The sequence below is a fragment of the Mytilus galloprovincialis genome, chromosome 6, assembly GCF_965363235.1.
Source record: "Mytilus galloprovincialis chromosome 6, xbMytGall1.hap1.1, whole genome shotgun sequence".
Classification (NCBI taxonomy): Eukaryota; Metazoa; Mollusca; class Bivalvia; order Mytilida; family Mytilidae; genus Mytilus; species Mytilus galloprovincialis.
In genome coordinates, this window is record NC_134843.1 from 62,343,713 (window position 1) to 62,350,261 (window position 6,549).

Below are 6,549 nucleotides of genomic sequence, written 5' to 3' on the forward strand. Positions count from 1 at the left end.
CATTGGTAATTGTCTGTATAATAAGTAGGACAACATGAATGTCAAGCATTCTTGAGATATAATAACAAAATAATGGGTTTACACCATGGTAAAAAAAACAAGAAGCCGTACGTAACTTTGAAGGTAGTTGTTCGTAACGCGAAGTATTTATATAGAACGGCCGTTCATAACGTTAAATGAACAAAACTAAGCACAATGTGTACATTACGTATATATGACTTTAAGACATGTATTTTTGAACAAACAATTTTGAAATTGTACTTTTACTATATCAACAAAATGTATCATCGAAATATCGTAATGTAATTTTATTTGACAAGTAACCAAAAAAAAAAAAAATGTTCCAAATAAAAACAGAGCATTGCATAGAGAAATAGTATGTAGTTTGATATTGAAATAAGTTATATAAAAATAAATTCATATTAGATACAGAATCACCATTTGGTCGTAGGGCGGAACAGCCATTTTTGTGTATTTTGCGTTTGCGCTAAAGGTACATTTGTAGCTAATTGCAATTATACTGGTTGACGATAATAGGCCGTCATATTAGAATAAGTATTAAAAGATATAGAGAAATGTGATACGAAAACTATTGAGTTTCAAGACAGCACCCCATCTGCTGCTTTATTCTTTGACACTTTTATATTTCCTTTGAAAACCTCTGCTGAGAGAGGAAACCTCTGGAAATTAGTAAATGTTTTAAAATATTTTTTGGGAATTCGGGATGACATCCCTTCATACACCTCACAGAATACGGACAGTCGGATGGTCTTGAAGTATAGATTTTAGGTACTGATGTTGTTTATCATCTTAATAAAAAAAACATCTTTTATTTGTCTTTGTAAATTATTACTTTTACTGTTTACTATTTTTGCCAATATCCATTTGACGTGGCTCGGTACTTATACATTCCGTCATTGTATTATTGTGCTATTGTACATTTTTGTTAATGTGCTTTGTCTATATGCATTTTTGTATATCTTTGTTGACATATTTCCTTGTCTTATAGTGATTGAGATTATAACACAATGTTGACTGCTTTTTTTTAAATATTTTTTTTTCTATTATATCTGTTTGTTTTGTTCACACATCTTTGTCAGTATAGTGGAATTTCATACGACTGCTATGCAAGTGAGACGTTTAGCCAGCTATAAAACCAGGTTCAATCCACCATTTCCTACATAAGAAAATGTTTGTCTGTACTGAGACAGGAATATGACAGTTATTGTCCATTTGATGTGTTTGAGCATTTGATTTTGCCATTTGCTTGGGGACTTCCCGTTTTGAATTTTCCTTGGAGTTCGTTTTTTTGTTATTATACTTTTGTGGTGTTGGACACGTTTCTGAGTGTTACATAGCTACATTTCGCATAAATATTATATTCACAGTCTTTTAATTTAAGAACATTGCGTTAAATAAAAAAAAAGTCATCTGTTCGTAAATGTGTATATACCGGAGGTATGAAATAGAATAATTGTATTATATGTCTTTGCATATACATAGGATATACATATTTTACTGACAATTAAAAATCTGCCTCAGCTTTTTTTCTTATAATGACGATTTCTTTACTTGTAAACAGGATCAATCTCAACAAAAACAATTATCCCGCATTTATATAAACAAGAAAACTTCCGAAATTTCGGATCTACATACAAGATGTCACTTTTCCTGGAACTTCTGGCAAAGTTTGCTTCTTTTATTATTATACCCAATGTATATGGAGAAAAGCACATGATATTTGTATTCAAATAAACTACAAGAACAACAATGACACCAATAGATGTGTTCGACGTGCAGCATTGCTTTCACTTTACACAAATGTAGCATGTAAAGGATGATTGGTTGAAGAATGCATTATTTTATTTTGTATCCGTACTCTCCGATTTGTCCATATTTTGTAAACAGCGCAATATGTGCATTTAAATTGTTAAATTGAAAGAAGTTTTCGGTATACAGTTGACAAATCAATAAAATTATAAGTAAGTTACGCACGGCCGTAAAGTCATTTACGAACTATTTTTCATTCTTAAAGTTATGTACGGCTTCTTGTTTTTTTTTACCGTCGTATAAAACCATTATTTCGTTATTATATCTGCAGAACGCTTGATATTCGTGTTGTCCTACATATTATACAGACAATTACCAATGTTCTTTACCAACAATGCTGTTGATCAAAAGTATTGAGGAAATATAAAATCCTACCGGTACTGTCATCTGCCAAATTGGGCCGTGCTTAACGGAAGTTACGAATAGCCGCTTTTCCCATCCTGATTTTAATCGAATAAAAATAGAAAAGCCCTTATTGTAACCTTACCCCTAAGTCTTACCCTAAACCAGACTTGGGGTCAATTACATTGGAATGTAATTAATTAAATTACACATTACATTGCAAAAATGATCAATTACATCAATTACACATTACACAGTTTTTGAAATGTAATTAATTAAATTACAATTACTTTACTAAAGTAATTAATTAAATTACACATTACATTTCATCATGATATTTTTAACAATATTTTACATATATATATAATGCATGTGTAAAGCATTCATGTAAGCATAGTTCAAGCGTTGCATTTGATAATTATTTAATTTAGTTATTTTAATGTTTTGTCATTTAGTCTAAATCTGTCTGGTCTGAAAACAGTAATTGTAAATAGTCTTTCGACATGAGCTAATGTGCTAGATATTGCTTGATCAGAACATGGAAGTTTTATGATTAATAGAAAATCATCATATTGATAGGATTGAGAGGGAATTTGTTCCAATTAACTTGCCATTACATTAAGGGGTATTTTGATATCTTAGAAATTAACTCATTTGAATTTAACATAATATGAATAAACATATATAACTGAATTAAAAATATTTTTTATTTTACTTTAAAAATATTAAAAAGTGTGCTTGTCACAATATTGAAAATAATTTTTAGTACATACAATGTATATAATTGGTCTAAATATTAGCAATATTTTGCTAATTAGATGAAATACATGTAATAGTGGCATTGCCCCTGGACATTTTAATCTGATTAATTGCTGTTTGTTTTTACAGCTGTTAATTTTTATTTTTATAAACCTTTTGTGTATACTTATTTGACAAAATGATTTTAAATTCTTAAAAAAACTGTTTAAGAAAGATGTTTTACAGTGACACATTTTTTTTGTTTATGTTTAACAAGGTGATTCATTACTTATCAACCTATATAGTTAAAAGATCTTTCTTAAAAACTGAAAAACACTTATACATTGTATATGATTCTCACATTTTTTAAATCATAAGACTATTTAAAAAAAATCTGTAAGTCATATAATAAAATTTAATGATCTAATAATTAAATTGATTTATTGCATTAAAATTACATTAAGTTGTTTATTGTGTTTTAAATGTACGTCAGTCCATTATTTACGTTTTGCCATTTAAATAATTACAACCATATATTTAAACATACGAAAGACTATGCTTTGAAGCGCCTCGTGGACTTTGGTCATATAAAAACACGTGCTCCCGCTAAAATTTCATTCCACGAGTATTTATCAACAAGATTGCACGAGGATATTAGAACCAGAGCGTTAATAAGAATGCCTAGGAGAAGGAATGAATATCGTCAGAGATTACGGCCCAGAGTTAACGACGTTTAACAACCTGCTCCTCAGGAAGAACCTGCACCTGAAGAGGAACCCGTCCCTGAAGTTGTACAAGTGGTCAACAGAGGTAGACATGGCAATAGAAGGCGTGCTGCGCCAGAGCATCAGCAACCAGATCAACCTGTTGAGAATATTAATCAGCCTCCACCACAGAAACAGCTGAAAACTACGGCAGTTCAGGCTGGACCGGGTAATACTTTAATTAATACTGGTCCCTTGTTAATGCCATGTGCTAATGAGGTTGATATAATTGTATCTCAACAAATCAAAGAAAAAATTTGGAATTTTGAATTTGTTGATTTTGGTAATCTACTAAAACAAAATAGTCAATATTATAGCAATGTGGATCAGAAACAAAGTGTTACTGTTGAAAATGGAATGCTTGTCATTTCCAATAAACCTTCAAAGGTCAATACTATAAATAACATTGAGTTATGGACTGAAGCTTTTGCAAATTTTTCTAAAATACTTCTTCAAAAGCATGCTAGCTTAGCACAAGACTTGTTTACGTACATTTCAATCATAAGAGATGCTATATCAGATGCTCCTTTTGACAGAGTTTACCAGTATGATAGACAATTTAGATTACGTCTATCACTAAATCACTCCAAGTCTTGGTCTGAGATTGATGGTTTTCTTTGGTTGAAATTCATTGCAAAGGGATCGCAAGGCACACCTAATCCTGTAGTCTATCAGGCTTACTTACAAAAACCTTGTTATGATTTTAACTTTAAAGGATTTTGTCAGAAATCTCCGTGTTTTTATAGACATAACTGTATGAAATGTTCATTACAACATCCAGCCTTATCATGTGTTAGATTTGACAGGTTACAAGGTAACCAAGGTTTTGGATCATTGAGGCCACCAATGTTTAACCAAAATAGACCTCAAATGTCTAACCAGTTTCGACAAAACAGGCCTTCTTTTGTTCAACAAAATAGATATAGGCCACCATTTAACACAAGGTATTCAGTACCTAGATTTAATCAAATGAATTGAAATTAACCTTTCTTTCAGATTTGTCAAAGGATAGATATGATATTTGGAAGATGGGATATTCACCTATTAATATTAAACAATTACAGTTATTTTTAAGAGATTATCCTAATCAACAGGACAAACAAATTTTGTTTAAAGGATTTAAATTTGGATTTAGTTTGAATTATCATGGACCAAGAATTCCATTTGAATCAAAAAATTTAAAATCTGTTTTGTCAAATCCTATTGGAGCTAGACTTAAGATTGAATCTGGAATATCATTAGGAAGAATAGCAGGTCATTTTTGTAAACGACCAATATCTAATCTTAGATGTTCTCCTATTGGATTAGTTCCTAAAAAAACTGGGGGACTTCGTCTAATTACACATTTATCATATCCGCCTTTGAGCAGTGTTAACGATTTCATTGATGAAAAGTTTACCTCGGTTAAATATTCTCTTCATTTGATAATGCTGTAAATATGGTTAAAAAAACTTGGAATAGGTGTTAAATTAGCAAAAAATGGACATTAAGTCAGCATTTAGATTACTTCCGGTTTTCCAGGAGATTTTGACTTACTTGGTTTTAAAATTGAAGATGAATACTACATAGACAAGGCAATGGCAATGGGCTGTTCAATTTCATGTGCTATTTTTGAAAAGTTTTCAACCTTTTTGCATTGGGTTTTAAAAAGTAAGTCTGGTTCAAAAAATATAGACCACTATTTGGATGATTTTTTATTTGGTGGCAAATCAGATTCTGATGAATGTGAACAACTGATGTTTCAGTATGATCAAATTTGCAAAAGTTTAGGAGTCCCACTTGCAAATGAAAAAACTGAAGGTCCAACTACACTGATTGAATATCTGGGTCTTACAATTGATACGGTTAATATGGTTGTTAAAATTCCACATAAAAAGGTTGAAGAACTTTTAAACAGAATTATTAAGTTGTTAGCCATGAAAAAAGTAACGTTAAAAGAATTGCAGTCAATATGTGGTTCATTAGCTTTCTGCACAAAGGCTCTACCTGCTGGAAGAGCGTTTAGTTGTCGTTTGTATTCAACCATGGGCAAAGTTTCAAAACCGTTTCACTTTATTAGGGTGACATCAGGCATGAAAAATGATTTATTAATGTGGAAATTATTTTTGGAACAGTTTAATGGGAATTCGTATATAAATGATATAGGTTGGATATCAAATTTTGATCTTGAACTATACACAGATAGTGCTGGTGGATTAGGTAAAGGGTGTGCAGCTTATCTTAATGGTAAATGGACTTTTCTCGAGTGGCCTTACGAATGGAATAGTTCAGAAATATTTAAAGATATTACATACCTTGAAATCATTCCAATAGCACTTGCAATATTTTTGTGGTTTGATCAATTTTACAAGAAAAACATACTTTTTCACATTGATAATCTGGCAGTAGTGAATATTTTAAACAAAAAGTCAAGCAAATCTGAACGAGTTATGTCCATTTTGAGATTAATTGTTTACTGTTCACTTATTGGTAATTTCAGTTTAAAGCTGTTCACATTTTGTCAAAGGACAATGCAATTGCTGATGCATTATCTCGTGCAAATTTTCAGAAATTTCGACGTCTAGCACCACTAGCCAACGATCATCCACATCCAATTCCAGTGGAGTTCTGGAACCTTTTAAAGACGAAGTGAATAAACTTTTACAGCACTCTGTTTCTTCAAATACAACGAATGTATATGCAAATGCTATCTGTTCATTTAATAAATTTCGGACCAGTTTCCAAATAGAGGAAAGTTGGCCACCGCCTGTTGATCACATAATTAACTACGTTGCATATCTTTCAAAAAATGGTTATTCCTACACCACTGCAAAAACATACCTATCAGGAATTAATCATAAGTTGAAAATTAATAATTGGAATGATTATAGCAAAT